Source organism: Orcinus orca, chromosome 14, assembly GCF_937001465.1.
Source record: "Orcinus orca chromosome 14, mOrcOrc1.1, whole genome shotgun sequence".
Classification (NCBI taxonomy): Eukaryota; Metazoa; Chordata; class Mammalia; order Artiodactyla; family Delphinidae; genus Orcinus; species Orcinus orca.
In genome coordinates, this window is record NC_064572.1 from 48,832,839 (window position 1) to 48,841,722 (window position 8,884).

The 8,884-nt window shown below is 33.8% G+C and overlaps 1 pseudogene; it reads right to left on the reverse strand.

Annotated features, from left to right (window-relative positions):
* Window positions 1–359: 359 nt before the first annotated feature.
* LOC101286760 (proteasome maturation protein-like) lies at window positions 360–908 on the reverse strand (annotated as a pseudogene).
* Between the last annotated feature and the right edge of the window lie 7,976 nt (window positions 909–8,884).

Sequence of the window (8,884 nt, forward strand, 5' to 3'; positions counted from 1 at the left end):
CTTTAAACTATTCTCTGCTTGTGTCTACTCATTTCTCATTTGCTTCAGTCTCTTCTTCAGGATCATAATTATCATCCATTAAGCTCAATACCTCTGATCTTATTCCTCATCATTTGTCTTTTTTTTTTCTTTTTCTATATTCTGGAAGAACTTTGTTCCAATCTAATGTAATTCAGTTTTCTATTTTGTGGTGATTTTTTGGACGTGAAGCTGATCTATATTATAATTTTCCCTTTATTATTTTTAGTTCCCTTATTTTATTTCATTAGCTCATCCATTTCTCTTTTCACTCTTTTTTGACTCTCAGTCAGCTCACCTTTTATCTTTGTTTTCTTATTTTATTTTATTTTATTATTTATTTATTTTTTCTCATGTGTCAGTACTTTTAATGTTGTGCATGTCAAATTATAGTAAAAAACGACTATAAACAAGATGCAGCCCCTCTATTTCCATGAACAGCACACTGCATTACAGTAAACCGAGCTTATATTCAACCATCAAATGTGGTTCTCCCATTAGTTCACTTTGTGATGAGTCATTAAGAATATCTTCAAATCCAATAGTCTCATCATTACCCCTCAAAATATCCAATGAAAGGTTTGAGCTTGGAAGAAAAGGAAGACGCTGAACCTGCTGCACTGCATTGAATTCCATTTGTAGTTTTAATGGAGCAAATAGACCCTGGATGTTTCTCAGTGTGGAAAAGTTCATTTTATCTTGGTTGAGCTGGAAATTTTTTTCTGATAATTAAAGAGGATGACTGGGCAAAAGTTCATTTTTCACATAAGAAAAACCTTTTCAAAGAAGATCATGACTTTCAAAAGTTCCACTTGCTGAAAGTTCAGTAACCGGAATACTGTCCTTTAGCTGAGATCCAAGTTCTCTGGCATTCATCTTCAACTCACTCTGCGAACTTGTTTTCTTATTCTAAATATTTCCTTGTTTATAAACTTCCTGCATTTTTTTCAAATGGGAGCAAATTAGGTTTAAAATGTGCTTCTTTAATATATATGTATTTTATATAACATATAAAATAGTGTTTACACATAAATAATAAAATAATATATATCATATTTAGATATTTGTAATAATATTTATTTTTAGATTATAATCTTTTTTCAGAATTGTTTATATGATTATGTCTTGTTTATACATTTTATCTTGGAAAAAATAGCTGTTTATCAATGTAGATGTGTTCCTAACAGGAGTTTTGGAAATTTCTTATTAAATAGCCTTACTATCACCTCTGCCACTCCTTCTCCAGATCTCTACTTCAGGTGCTAGGTGAGATTGTTCCTAGACTTCTCATTGGTGACACAATCTCCTTCATAAGGGAGAAACTCTGTTGTGCTCAGGGGAATCCTAATTCCCTTGCTGGCTTTCATATAGCCACATAATTTCAGGCTTCCATTACCAGTTTCTTTTAATGCTGGTAATTCAAAATAAAGAAGGACATTTTAAATGATGTACTCTAAGTATGTCCCATGGCTCATTCTTTTTAAAATCCCTAGCTCTACCTCAATCATGGAGTGTTAGCAGGGTTCATTTTCAGGAAAGTTTATATTTATTCTGAGACATTGCAGTGCTTCCTCAGTTGAGGAATGTGTCTTTACACAGATAACTGTGCCTGATTTACTTCTATCCTATCTGTATGATATTTCACATGACATCTTTATAATACCTGAGATGTGGATGATGTTCTTTTCTCAGTTTCAGTGATGATATAGATATTTTCATCTTTTCATATTCCTGTTGTGATTTCTGAAAAGGTGTCCTTCTAAATTTGGTATCTTAGCTGAAAGTTACAACCATTTATTTTTGTTGGATCTAATTTTTTAGAAATTAAATATGGGATCAGTTTTTATTTGACAAAAGAAAAAGATTAAACTCAGAACTAATATTTTATTTTATTTATTTAAAAAATTTTTTTTTGTGGTACATGGGCCTCTCACTGTTGTGGTCTCTCCCGTTGCAGAGCACAGGCTCCAGACGCACAGGCCCAGTGGCCATGGCTCACAGACCCAGCCGCTCCGTGGCATGTGGGATCCTCCCGGACTGGGGCACGAACCCCCGTCCCCTGCATCGGCAGGTGGACTCCCAACCACTGCGCCACCAGGGAAGCCCCAGAACTAATATTTTAATCAAATATTTTAAACGTTGAAAGAGAGGCTTCTCTGTGGAAATTCAATCTTAATCAGTCACAAGAATGAAAAATAACAGAACAAAATATTATTATAAATTGGTAGGTTTCTAATGTGAAATTAAAATTTTTATACATATTACAAAGTAATTTTTAAACTTTTATCCTATTACAGACTGAAAATTTTCAGAAAAGACGTAAAAATCTATTCAACAGATATTTTTAAAAGCTTCTTCTGTGGGTCAGATGCATTTCTACAAGAGGATCAAGACTGCAAGGTCTCTGGTATCAATATACATGCTAATGGAGGAGGCTAGTCAATAACCAGATAGTGCTAAGTGCTATCATATGTGAAGTAAAATGGAGTGGTGGATAGGAAGTGACTGTTAGAGTACACAATACTGGGCATATGATCAAAGAAGGTCTCTGTAAGAAAATTATATTTGAGTCAGTACCTTAATTATAAGGGGGGGCGGTGAAGACAGACAGCAGTGCAAAAGGCTGGTGTGGATGGGTTGTGGATGTAGGGATATAGCAAAATTCTGAATTAGAGGAAGATAACACATGTACTATTCAAATTTAGCACTGAGGCTTTAAGAACAGAAAAAAAGAAAGTAAAAATAAGAATAATAAAGAAGGCTATATAGTGGTTAAGGTAGAAAAAGAGGAACCTGGCATAAACTGCTTTTTCTTCTCCTTTCTTCTCATTCTTGATTTAAGATCAGAGGATTTTCATGTCTGTGGAATTCCCTTCTTGAGGTAGATATGGTTTCCTACAGATGAGAGTTCAGTAATCCCCACTCCCAGCCTTGAAATATAATGATAGTGTTGACTCCCTTCCAAATCTCCTACCTTGAAAAACTGCAGATTTCATCACACACAGTGAATGGATGTGCCACTGAGCTGTGGGGTCCTATTCCCACAGCTGTCCCTCAGAATAGGAATTCCTTGGTAACCCATCCACTACCAGCTTCTTATATCAGAAGGAGACAATTCTGGCTTACTGTTTTTCATCCAAGTCTTAGTGAGACTCACCACAGCCAGTTGGTTAACATAAACAAGCTAGTCATTCTTGACCCTCCTTGACCAGCACAAAGTATTTTCTCATCCATTTGTATTCAAATCATTACATTCTAAATCAAAACGATAACTATGAGCTTACTTCTCTTATGATGATTATGTACTTCAAATAAATCTGCTGTGAATCATTTACAGAATATCTATAGAAGAAATCAGCTTTGGAAAAACTGGCCACTTTTTATTATGTGATGATTGATCAAATGTAAAACAGTACTACATATACACAGAAGCATATGGGTATACATTCATAGTTATTTTTTGCTATTTTAAAAAAGTAAACATATATATATGATATGTATATGTGTATGGGTGTATAAATAACTAGCTTAGGGGCCATAGATAATCAGATAATAAGTTCGGAATAAATATTGGGTTATTTGACATCTAGTCTAATGTTCAGAATATTTTATCTGGATTATTTGTGTGTTGTTGTGTAGTCACATTATAATTAATTTAATATCTATTTATGAGTTTTAATTTTTAAAATTTCAGGCAGGCTAAATAATAGGGAAACAAACTTCTGATTCACATTTATTAACTGTCTCAGAAAATCAGTATGATTTTATAAGATAATCACTATGATAAGAACAAGGATCTTAAGTTTAAGATAACAGATAATTAGCTTAATGCTAAATAACTATCAGATATTGAACTAAAACAGTGAAATCACAAAACAACTGGTTAGGACAAACACTTATAATTCATGAGAGTCAGGAATAAAGATGAAACCACCACAAGTCCTCCAGACGTTTTCCATGAGTGAAAACTTTAGCTTATAGTCTTTAATTTCAGATTCATGGCCTCAAATACCCTTCTGTAAAGGCATTTTTCTATGGTTTTCAAAGACATTTATGATTAATTTTTAAAATTAAGAGATTAGCAATTGACCTACTTACATAAAAGTGAAGAGATAGGATCTCATTTTCTTCTTTCTAGTTTTCATCTTTCTACTTGGAAGGGGCAATTCTTAACAGCCAGCTTGAATTTCACCTTCCAATTCTATGGGGAATAATATTATCTCCTCTGATTCTATGAAGGTGAGAAAAGTGTAACCAATTATTTCTCTCCAGTGGTGAAAGGTGAATTTTCATTTCCCTATATGTTTTGGAAAATCAGATATCCAATCCATGAGATCAGAATTCTGTTGGGTGCATATTCAATTAAAAGAAAGAAAGAAAAATAACTGTTTGCTCTAACTTTAGTTCCTGAGTAGATTAATACAGATAATTAAGCAGGCTTTAATTCTTCAAATGCAAAGTGAATTTTACACAGTCCACTTAAAGTAATAGACAATAATATTTCATTAAACTCATTAACAATGCTTTTGCTATTTGAGTTTATTGTTTGTAGTTTATAGCTACAAAATATAATTTGAAAAGCACATAGGAAGTTAGAATTAAACATTGGCTCATAGATTTTCTGAGAACAGAGTCTCTTATTGTTGGGTGTAGAGCAGATCATGGGAGTTTGTATTCTTTTCAGAGTCAGGGCTTGAGGAGAGACTGAGGAGATAGAGACTGCCACACATCTTCCATAGGCTGGTCAGGGGTAAGACGAGGACTGGACCACAGGCTCAGAGTTCACATACTCTAGCACCTGAAAGTGGGTTAAGTTTCTGTATCACAGAGTGAGAGACCATACCCTGTCCAAGCCAACACTCTTGGCATCTCTGGAGGAAATTCTACATTCTAAATGATCCACTATACCTTTCAGGCATTTTTTTTCCACAGTAAGTATAATGATGTAGAAACAAGAAATAATTATTAAAAGAATGAATATGACCATTATATTCATTCCTTACCTTCATTAATAGGTCTATTATGTCATGCACTGTGACCAAATAATTATAAAAATACATTGGATATAAAAACACTAGCTACCACCTTTGTGCATTAGTTTCATGATTTTCTCTTCTGTTTTGTTTTTATTGCCATACATGTGCATACAATATATTAAAAACTTTCTCTGTGGTGTCCCTGCTCAACCAAAGTTTATGTAATACCTTTGACTGTTTGCACAATTATTCACGCCTCATTAATTTAATATGCATTTATTGAGCATCTACTCTTTTCCAAATTGTCTGTGAGATAAAAAGAAAGCAAAAGCAAATGCAATCTTCCTCCTGGATTTCGTCTCAAGGAGCTCAGAAAGTAGAAGGGAAAATGGACCATTAACAGCTAACTCTGTCATAAAATGATGCATGGTATAGTAGCAATAATGAACATGTTGGAGGGAGCAGTGATTTTTATTTGGGTTACAAGAGAAGTCTTTACAGAGTGCATAATATGAACTGGGCCTTTAATTTATAGGAATTCAAAAGATAGAAAAGAGCCAGAAGGACATTCCAGAAAAATGGATCACTAAGGAAAGACAGGACAGTGTATATCCAGCAAGTTTTTATTGGATGGCGGAGTGTTGGTTGGGGGAATAGCATGAAGTATAGTCTAATTTTAAAATGGAATGCTAATGGTGTGCAGGAATAACGCTATGAGCACTTATTTCAATTATTTTTCTTCCGTATCAACTAGGCATGCCCATGTTTACCATGAATTTTGAAATTAGGTTTCAATCAAGACCTTCTGCCTTAAAGCAAAAATTCTTCTGGATAGTATATCTTGATCATTATGTTAAGATTTCCCTTGTTACAATTAATTTGTAATTTCTAATAGATGGTATCTATATTCTGTGTAAAGATATGTAAAGACATTTCTTTTTTCAAGAAACTGGAATTAAGGCTTTGTGCCTAAAGGAAAGAAAATGTATCTTCCTAGTTCTTGTCTCCAATGCAGCTATTATTTTCAATCAGCCTCTTTGTTCATACTCCTCTCTCCAATATCCTTTCCATTATTGTGGGTTTAATTTAGACTCTAAAAGTTAGATCATTATATATAGTACTAAATTTAATTCACATGTATATACACGAGTAAATATGAACATTTCTTTGAAAAGTATGTTTATCAAAGTGACATAGTACAGGTTTCATAAAATATAATTTTGAGTTTTCTGTAGTCTTCTGTAAAAAGCTTTCTTTGGAAACTGTGTTTCTTTCTAGAAATAAAATGTAAATGAGCCGTTTTATTTATTCTACTTGATTTTACATTCTTATCAACTTCTAAACATTGCAGACAGATATTGACCTACTCAGTCCTTATCTTCAATGCCCACTTGAGTTTACACCTAAATATAAATGTCTTCATAATGGTTGGTGTATAATGGGTAGTCAATGAATATTTGCTTGGTAAATAATAGATTATGATGGAAAGAAAAAAATATCCCAAAGTAATCTAAGAAGATTGCTATACATTTCTCAAGTTCTTAAATCTGCTACAGTATCTGCAATTGGTAACTTTAACAGTGTCAATGGCAAGGGATGTACTACTACCTCTCTACTTCATGAAACAGCATTTCAACTGTTAGAAGAGCTGTAGAAATGCTTTTCATTCAGCAAAAATAAATCTCTCTGTCTCTCTCTCACACACAGACACACACACACACACACACACACACACACACACACACGCACACACACACATACACACAAGCAAAACAAAACAAAAACCCCAGATCATTTTTATGCATTACAATCCTTCATTGTTTGTCCCTGGGTAAGTCCCTTGCTTCCCCAAAAAGTAGTTTAAGAAAAAGTCTAATTCTTTCTGTGGACACATATTTCCTGAATTTGACATCAAGTCCTAAAGTAGCCCTTTTAATGCCCGTCTGACTCTTACCTACAAATCTGAAAGACTGACTTTTGATGAGATCTTTGAAACAACCAATTTTTATACCAACCATTTCTGAAGGCTACCCTGTTTCTAGTTTTATGAGATAATGACTTCTTTATATTTTGCACTAATTTTGTCAACTGATTCTTTTACTTTTCACCTGGATTATACTAGCTAATATAATATCTATCAAATCCAATTTATTTAGATCTTGAGTTTATACACAGAGTTATAAAATGTATACCAGTGTATTTCTGGACAAATCTTTAAACATTTTTTTTCCTGATGTGGAAGATTATGATAAATGTACCCATTCAGAATCCAGTGTCCATATGAAATACTAGTCTAAAAAATAGATAGAGATAGACTTCAAACCCAAGTCTCTCTGCCTTTAACCTCTGTAGATGGCAAATATAAACAATTCTTATCACCTCATCAGTTTGTTTAAAATGCAGGACCTCCACTAGACAAGGCCCTAATGTGCCTACTTTGAGTCATTTTATGTGGCTGAAAAAAAAGTCTGCATTTCTTTTAAAGGTATGGTATATGTTAGAGTTTCCTCTAATTTTCACTGGCCTTATCCTAAATTATATTTATTCAGTGTATTTTTGCATTATCTTGGAAGTTTAAATTTATAATTTACCTTTTGTTCTAATGGTCATTTTCTATACACATGTATATAGTTCTGTCTTCTTCAACTTCTGCAAACACTACAATTCTAATCCACCCGTTTGATTTGCTTCCTTTACTTCTAATGGAGTTATCCTATCCCTGTGAAAAAAAAAGAGCAGGACATTTTTTTTTTATGCTGCCTATGGCAATTAGTGATTTATTTCAAACATTGTTTGTAACAAAAGGAAAACAGAACTCTCTAAGTTTCTAACATGATGGTTTATTTTAAAATATAAAATTGAGAACTATAGTGTTTCTAGGTTAGTTGATTGATCTTTTTTCCTTAAAGATTTTCTTCAAATGATATTTTAATGTCTTTTCTGGGTTTTTTTTCTGAGCTCAAAGTTCAACTTGTTTCTCTTAAGTCATTACTTGATTGCTAAGCCCTATATTACTCAGGTGTCCTTTGTGCCTCATTTTAATCTTTGGAATGTTTTGAATTCTGGGGTTATTCCTGAAGATACCCCTCAACACAGTGGTGAAACTAGAAATCTCTAAGAGAAAGTGAAACAGAAGGGTGATTTGAAGAACCCCAAATCCTGCTCTCTGTATCAGTCCTGAACCCTCTTGTACCATTTGCAAACCTGCACATGGTGAGAATGACTGCTCTGTGGTTCTCCTTTGCAATTAAGTACAGCATTGCAACGTAAAAAGAGGCAGATGTTGACACCCACCTGCCGGTTTGTACCAGCTGCATACGTATTCACTTTATATTTTTGGAAGGAAGCTTAATTCCTCTGTGACAAAAACACTGCAAAATTGTAACCAGCTTATCAGCCTAATTTCTGTAAGACAACATATTTTCAACTCGCAGTCCCTCAATATTTCTAGTAGAATAGTTGAACAAAAAAATAAAATTATACTTTGATGCAGACTTTTATTCACTTGTTCGGAATCTTACGTGTAACTCAGTTATCATCTCCGGGTTCTAGGATTAAGAAAATTCACTTTTGTTTAAAGTGTTCATCATTATTGGCAGTCTTTCTTACCAGGAGCCAAGTTCTTTTAGACATTGGGGCAATAGCTGCTTCAGCTGTTGTTGTTCTTTAGCTAGTCTCTCATCTTTCCTCAGCCACATTCCCTTAACCCCCATTGTCTTCAAAGAGGTGGCAAGAATAAAGAGAGGGAAAAGCTTGTGCAGCACTTATCTGAATTACAAGTACACAAAAACCATGGGCAACAAGAATACGAGAAAGGCCTTAACCCATTGTATAATGACTTGCCTTTCAGGTTCCTCTATCTTTCTCTCTCCCATTCTTCAAATTCAGAT